The following is a 9,063-nucleotide window of genomic DNA, read 5'->3' on the forward strand; positions in this document are numbered from 1 at the left end:
CTGTGGTAGAACTCTGACATTACCCCCTCCTCCAGGGGCGGCTCCCGACGCCCCTCTCCGACGTCGAGGACGACCTCGACCGCGAGGGGCAGGACGTTCTGGGTGGCTCTGGTGGAAGTCCGTCAGAAGTTGAGGATCGAGGATATCGTCTCTGGCCACCCATGATCTTTCCTCCGGTCCGTACCCCTCCCAGTCGATCAGATATTCCAGGCGGTTGCCCCGACGTCGGGAATCCAGGATCTCACTCACGGTGTAGATGGAAGGTTGATCCAGGATCTCCGGAGGAGGGGTATCAGCTTCAGCTCCAGGATTATCTGTGGCAGAGGGAAAGTACGGTTTAAGGAGTGACACATGAAAGGTGGGATGGATTCTGTACCTGGGTGGGAGCTGAAGCTGATATGTCACTTCGTTGATTGGCCTCAGGACCTCGAATGGACCGATGTAGCGGGGACTCAGCTTTTTGCATGGTAACCTCAACCTGATGTCTCTCGTAGATAACCACACCTTGTCTCCAGGTTGGTATAATGGGGTGGGTCTTCTACGAACATCGGCGAATTCCTTGTGGCATCGGATGGCTCGTTGTAGATGTTGATGAGCTGAGTCCCACACTCTCTCGCTCTCTTGGAACCAGTAGTCTACAGCTGGAACATTCGTGGGTTCCTCCGTCCAGGGAAACAGCGGCGGCTGAAAACAGAGTATGCACTGGAAGGGAGTCAGTCCGGTGGTCTCTTGGCGTAGTGAGTTCTGTGCATACTCGGCCCACGGGAGGAACCTGCTCCAGCTGTGTTGGTCAGCGGAACAGTATGACCGGAGGTAACGTCCAAGCTCCTGGATCTTCCTCTCAGTCTGGCCGTTGGTCTGTGGGTGGTATCCTGATGAGAGATTAACAGAAACACCAAGTGATTTGAAGAATGATTTCCATACATGCGAGATGAATTGTGGACCCCGGTCCGACACAATCTCCTCGGGGAGACCAAAGTGACGGAATACGTGCTGGAAGAGTAACTCGGCGGTGTTCATAGCCGTAGGTAGGCCTGCCAAGGGTAGAAATTTGCAGGCCTTGGAGAAACGGTCCACTACAACCAGCACGCAGGTGTTACCTTCAGATTCTGGGAGGTCCGTCACAAAGTCAACCCCGAGATGGGACCAGGGTCTCTGCGGGATGGGTAGTGGTACCAGCTTTCCTGTGGGCAGATGACGAGGAGTATTAGAGGTGGCACAGACTGAGCAGCTTTGGACGTACCTGATGATATCCCGGGTCATACTGGACCACCAGTACCGAGATTGGATGAGCGAGAGGGTCCGTCTGCTACCTGGGTGTCCAGAGCCCGGAGACTGGTGAACTGTGTCCAGAAGGTGTTGACGCTGGGAACGTAGATTTTACCTTCTGGACATTCCGGCGGAGCAGGCTCTTGGACAGTGGCTTCGTGGATCCAGGTGTCAATGTCCCACTGGATGGGGCTAACGATGAGATCTGAGGGAATGATGTTTTCAGGCTCTACCACGGCATCGTGGGAGAATTGTCTGGAGAGAGCATCAGCAGGAATGTTCTTGGATCCGGGACGGTAGGTTATCTTGAACTGGAAACGTGTGAAGAATAATGCCCATCTGGCTTGGCGGGGGTTGAGTCGTTTAGCTTCTCGAAGGTATTGAAGGTTTTTATGGTCCGTGATGATGGTAAACAGATGGTTAGCCCCTTCCAGCCAATGACGCCACTCCTCCAAGGCGAGTTTGATGGCAAGTAACTCACGATTGCCTACATCGTAGTTTTGCTCCGCCGGAGACAGTTTCTTGGAATAGTAGGCACAGGGATGGAGGAGAGTGGACTCACCAGCTGCTTGCGACAGCACTGCTCCGACGCCGATGGTGGATGCATCTACCTCAACTACGAACGGGAGATCGGGGTTGGGATGGTGTAGGAGAGGAGCAGTGCTGAAAATCTTCTTAAGTTGCTGGAATGCTTCGTGGGCAGAGGTGGTCCAGACCAGATGTTTGGGTCGACCACGTAGGAGGGAGGTCAGAGGTGCAGTGATGAGACTGTAATCCTTTATGAATCGGCGGTAGAAGTTGGAAAACCCCAGGAAGCGTTGAAGTTCCTTGACTGTACTGGGATTGGGCCATTTCAGGATGGACTGCACCTTTTCCAGGTTCATTTGCACACCCTTGGGGCTGATGTTATAACCCAGGAACTGAATCTTAGTCTGGTGGAACTCACACTTCTCAAGCTTGAGGTACAGCTGATGTTGGCGCAAGACTTGAAGGACCTGACGGACGTGCTGGCGATGTTCGGCCTGGTTCCGGGAATAAATCAAAATGTCGTCAATATAGACGACCACAAACTTATGTAGAAATTCCCGGAACACCTCGTTCATAAACGTTTGGAAGACAGAGGGACTGATGGACAAACCGTAGGGCATAACCAGGTATTCATAGTGGCCAGCAGGTGTTATGAATGCTGTTTTCCACTCGTCTCCCTCACGAATACGAACAAGGTTATAAGCACTCCGCAGGTCCAGCTTGGAGAAGATGTGAGCCCCACGGAGTTCCTCGAGGGTGGCAGGAACGAGTGGAAGAGGGTATGGTTGTTGGAGGATGTTGGCATTAAGTTGACGGTAATCAATGCAGGGACGGAGACCTCCATCCTTCTTACCCACGAAGAAGAAGCTTGAGGCAGCTGGTGAGGTGGATGATCGAATGAATCCTTGCTTCAAAGCTTCCTGGATGTACTCCTGCATCGCCTGGCGCTCCGGGTTGGACAAAGGGTAGACGCGTCCTTTAGGTAATTGAGCCCCAGGTAGCAGGTCGATGGAACAGTCCCATGGCCGGTAAGGAGGAAGTTGGGTGGCAGCTTGCTTGCTGAAGACGTCCTCGTAATCCTCATACTCCGCTGGGATCTCCACATTACTGTCAGTCTCGGGACTTTCAATCTTGGTTGATGCGACGGTCAGTGGAGCAGAAGCTGGAGAGGGTAAACGGGTAAAACAGTTCTTCAGGCAATGTTTACTCCACCCGATGATATCACATGGATCCCAGCGGAGTTCTGGATGATGACGATGGAGCCAAGGACGTCCCAGAATGATGTCAACCGTGGAGTTCTCCAGTACCAGAAACTTGATTTGTTCTTGATGAAATAGACCAACTTGCAGAGTGATGTATGGTGAAGAATACCGGATCCGCCCACGTCTGAGTGGTTTTCCTTGGATGGTCTTGACAGAAAGTGCAGGGCTATGGCGGTGACGTGGCAAGCGTAAGAGATCTATGCATTCTTGTGAGATGAAGTTTCCCGATGAGCCTGAGTCAAGGAGAGCAGAAACACAAAGATCTTGTTCAGCAGTACGCAGTGTCACAGGTATAAGAGTCAGGTGAGCAGTTTCAATGTCTGATTGAATAGTACTCACCACCGGACGTGGGGGTCTAACAGGACAGGTTCGTAGAAGATGACCAGGTTGTCCACAGTATAAGCAGAGTCTTTCCTTGATGCGGCATTGACGTTCTGACCATGAGAGACGTGTTGACTCGATTTGCATGGGTTCTGGTACTGGAGAGCAAGCTGCCACCATAGCGGACTGAGGAGCGGTTTCAGGTGGCTGGCAGGCGGCTAGGCGCTGGGATACCCTCGTAGCTCGCTGTAGAAAGGTCTCCAACCCGATGTTGTCGTCATAGATGGCCATAGCGGCGCGAATATCCGGGTGGAGACCGTGACGATAGGCACCCAGCAGCGATGTCTCATTCCAGCCACTAGCCGCCGCCACCGTCCGGAAATGAAGGGTGTACTCGTGGATGGAAGAAGAACCTTGTTGCAGTCGGAAGAGCTGATCAGAAACGGTGAGTACATCTGTGTTTGAACTGAAAACCTCAGAGAAATGACAGGTGAATTGCTCAAAAGACTGAATTATAGGAGTTTTAGCTTGCCCTATTGACTTCGCCCATTGTAGAGCTTTTCCGGTGAGTAGGGAAATGAGAAACGCTACCTTCGATTCATCCGTAGAAAATTGCTGTGGTTGCATCTTGATGAATAGTTGGACTTGCAGTAGGAAACCGCTACACTCAGCCGCTTCACCCGAATATGTGTTTGGTAAAGCCATGGGACTTCCTGAGGCAGATGGCGGCGCGGGAGATAGTGTTAGCGCCGCTTTGAAGGCTTTGATGAGTTCGGTGAGTTGATCTGGTGCAGGTGTTTCCTCGTTGTCCATTATGTTGTTGGTCTGATCTTCTGTCACAGCACAGAGGGAGGCAGAGACGGAGGTGAGTGTATAAGATAAAAGGTAAGTTTATTAACAGGTTTGGTAAGTATATTGAAGCAGGTATTGAGGTGATAGTTCTTATCTGAGATGTCCAGCGTTCGGGTAAGTAAATTCAACTATGGAACCAGGAAACCATAGAGTCCACGGGAAGAGCATGCAGGGGTGTGATCGGTAGATCAGACAACGACGAATGAATCTGTCCGGGTATATAAAGGGGAGCTGATTGGATCCAGGTGAGTAATTAGAAATCAGGTGACAGTGAACGTGTGTGTGTGTGTCTACAGGGGGCGTGGTTGGTGGATCTTGCTGTGGTAGAACTCTGACAACTATAGACTATTACTGACTTTAAATTTACTGTAGTAATTAATATAGAGACACTAATTTGGGCAAACAGCACTAATGACTTGTTTAAGACTTGAAGCTTAAAGTTGAGGACTTGCAACTTGACTTGGGACTTGTCTGTCTTGACTCAGGACTTGACTCAAGACTTACTTGTGACTTGCAAAACAATGACTTGGTCCCACCTCTGTTTTTTTTGTTTAGTGATAGTTGTTCATGAGTCCCTTGTTTTTCCTGAACAGTTAAACTGCCTGCTGTTCTTCAGAAAAATCCTTCAGGTCCCACAAATTCTTAGATTTTTCAGCATTTTTCTCTATTTGAACCCTTTCCAACAATGACTGTATGATTTTGAGATCCATCTTTTCACACTGAGGACAACTGAGGGACTCATATGCAATTATAACAGAAGGATCAAACGCTCACTGATGCTCCAGAAGGAAAAACAATGAAGAGGGTGAAAACTTTTGAATTTAAAGATCAGGGTAAATTTAACTTATTTTGTCTTCTGGGAAACATGTAAGTATCTTTTGTAGCTTCTGTAGGGCAGTACTAAATGAAAAAATAAATATGATATTTAGGCAAAATAAGAAAAATCTTCATCCGGCTCATAATGCATCATTTTTACATTTGAAGCATCAGTGAGTGTTTGAACCTTCTGAAATAGTTTATATGAGTCCCTCAGTTGTCCTCAGTGTGAAAAGATGGATCTCAAAATCATACAGTCATTGTTGGAAAGGGTTCAAACACACAAAAATGCTGAAAAACCAAAGAATCTGTGAGACCTAAATGATTTTTCTGAAGAACAGCTGGCAGTTTATCTGTAAACAAGGGACTTGTGAACTATCACAAAAAACCTAAAACTAAAACTATCACTAAACAGCTGTGGATCATCCAGGTAACAACACAGTATTAAAAATCAAGCATGTAAACTTTTGAACGCTGTCATTTTTATAAATTCAACTATTATTTTCTCTATTTGTAAACATCTTTTATGTAAAATATCTTATTTAGGTCAGTACTAAATAAAAAAATAACATGCATTTTGTATGATTCCTCTTATTTTGGTAAAATAATTAACATTTTGCATATTCTGCAAGGTGCATGTAAACTTTTGATAAAATATCTACTATTCTTGGACTGAAATCCACAAACAGTAATGCAACAGTGATGCAAGGTCCCTCCCTTCCTGGTATATAATACTCTGTCATAATTAGTTGAAAGAATGCATAAAAGTCTCATGGTAACATTTGTAATGCTTAAGCTTTCTGGGAACATTTTCAAAACACATCACCTCTATTACAAAAACAATTGTATATAGCAGCTGCATTTAACGCAGAATATCCATTTCAACTGTCAGGACCTCAGTGTGAAAGAAAAGTAAAAAGCTCTGCTCTGGTTCCTAAGAACAGCTAGAAAAGAAAATGAACGTTACACTGCAATCTTCAATGCAACAGTTGCTCTTCTTCAAAGCCTCAGCTCTAGACTCACACAAACTGACCTGACAGTGATGAACCGGAGAGCATCACTCAAGAACACCAAGAACCATTGATTGATAGACACTAGACTTCAGTTTTTTTTGTGAGACACCTTAAACAAAGGTCTGCTATGATAGACTACATACTACAGACCATCACTGAAAACTCCCTAATGAAAGACCTACCTGCACTTTGGAAGAAGATCGAGGGTTATCTCTGCCAGTGCCTTCTGATTCCTGCAAAACAAGAGAGATTTCACTCATTAAATTCACCCGTGCTGCCTTGCTGTTCAAAAATAAATAAATAAATAAATAAATAAATAATCAATGTACGTAGCTCCTGTGCTGCATATAGTGAACATCATCGATTCCTTTAAGATCTTACACACATTCATGAGTACTAGACACATACAAAAGGTCAGGATAACACTGTGGGCAAACATTTGACATTTCATCATCTTATTAACACGAGTGGCGAAGATTACAGCTCTCAGTCCTGCATGCTCGCTGGATACATGTTACAGACCTGGATACATGTTACAGTTCTATGATTTTCACAGAAAATCATAGAAAATTCAGCGTTCAAAAACTAAAAACTTTTGACTCTAAGTAGTTCCAATATAACAATCTAATTAATATTCATGAGTTAACGCTTCACCATTTTGTAAACTTACATCAAGCATGTCTGTAATCACTCCCAACTATTCCCACTACTTCATGTGACATGCATTACATACAATAAAAACAAAGACTTTTTGCATGTACGTTTTTTATTTATTTATTTAATTTATTAGGAATGCATTACGATTTCTATTTCAAGTACATGCTGTTCTCTTAAACTTGTTATTTAATGAACCCCAGTTTATAAATATTAAGTAGCACAACTGTTTTTCCCCTAGCAAATTAGAAAGATTTCTGAAGGATCATTTGAGTGAAGACTTAAGTAATGGCTTTTGAAAATTCAACTTTGCAAACAAAAGAATTTAGATTTTTTATTTAAAAATAGAAAACAGATCTTTTAAATTGCAATAATATTTCACAATATTACTGTTTTAATGCATTTTTGATGACATATATGCAGCCTTGGTGTGCTTAAAAAAACTTTTTTCATTTGAACTTTAGTGTATGAATGAAAATGAAAAGATTTTTCCTAAGTTTTAATATTTGATTTGGAACATTAAGAGCTGGGTTTTCTAGATGCTGTAAAATCTTCACTGAGCTCCTAAAGGTCATAACAACAAGCTTAGATTGCCCTCAGGAGAGACTCAATAATCAATGTTTTCCTACAAGGCTGGGGTGGGACTAATTCAGTTTCTTATCACTGTCATAAAACTTTAGAGAGAGAGAGATAGCAGAGGAGACAGACGTGGACATGTCTCTGTACACCACATGTGTCAGACAGGCTTATGGGAGATAACAGTGTCCTCAGACAGATCTCATGGCATATCCTATTACAGACACAAGACTAACACAATTACAAAAGCAGCCCTTCAACAGGAGAAAACTCAATAGATTTCTGACTGTTGGCAGGCCAGTCCTAACTAATGCCATCTAGTATAACGGGGAAAAAAATCAAAGCCGTGGAAGGAATTGTTTTGATCTGATGTAGAAATGCTTGGCAGCTTCTTGCTCAATATGAGACATTAAGGGTTGATAAAACAATAATATATTCTGTTTTACTCCATTTCTGTATGAAATAATGCGTCCAATAGTGGTGGTGGGGTATTTTGATACATATAGCAGATGCAAACAGAGGTTAGATTACTTTCACAAATTGTAATCTGTAAATGATTCCAAATTACATGACAAAATTAATAACTGAATCCATTACATTACACATTTAGGTAATACAATCAGACTACTTATTTTTTTAGTGTAAGATTACTTTTGACCCAAGTCATTTATTACATTGATTTAAATAGGATAATCGTCTACCATATTGACAGAAAAATACAAAGAGTAAGAACATATATTCCATTTGTTGTTATTAACAACATGAGGTGCATTAAACATTATATTACGTCAAGGTTTCCCAGTCTGTAATGAAAAGCTAATTAGTAAGTCATAAAAAGTGTTACACTAAATCACTTTAAAATCAATCATACTAAATCACTTTCACTTTCAAAAATGAAATATTTTACTTTTTTACATCCATGTCATGCATGACATGCAGGTAAACAAATAAAATATTTCATTTTTTAGTAAGTGTTTTATTATGATTGATTCTAAAGTGATTTATTTCAATTTAACATTTTTTTTAACATTATTAGCTTTTCATTAAACTCGTAAACCCCCCACAGTTCCTTCACAAACACTATTTTAGGAAACCTTGACTTAATAGTTTAATGCACTTTGTTGTTAATAACAATATTTTTTACTCTTTGTATTTTTCTCTCAATTTGGTACACGATTATCCTATATCTAAATCAATGTGATAAATGAGTTATGTCAAAATTAATCTAAAAGTAATCTAAAAGTAATCTGACTATATGTAGGCTAATGTAATGAATTACGTTACTAACTAATGGATTACGCTACAACAATGTAATTTAGAATCAGTAACGAATTACAATTTGTAATCTAACCAGCTCTATGTGTCAAAATACCCTTAAATGTCTCATATTTAGCAAAAAGCTGACAAGCTCCTTATTTTAGCTGGTCAAGTCGACAAGAATTAATCATCTCATATATATTAAGCATATTTGTTTTTCTTAAAAACATTTGTTTTTCACAAAGACATATTTTTAAGATACTACCAATTGAACCAATGCTTTCTGAATTCACTTTTTTAATTTATTTTATTTGTTTTTATTTTTTTATTAATGCAGGAAAGAATACAAGAAATAGTTGACAGATTGTTTGCACATAATTGAGGAAAACACGCTGAGGACATCTGCTGGTCAAATCTGGTTAAATGCAACGGAAATTAGCGGCCATGTTAACTCAATGCATTTGTATCTCATTGCTCAGTGCTGGAGATGGAGAAAACTGCTAAAATGTTTATAC

This window comes from Garra rufa, chromosome 17 (assembly GCF_049309525.1).
Source record: "Garra rufa chromosome 17, GarRuf1.0, whole genome shotgun sequence".
Lineage (NCBI taxonomy): Eukaryota > Metazoa > Chordata > Actinopteri > Cypriniformes > Cyprinidae > Garra > Garra rufa.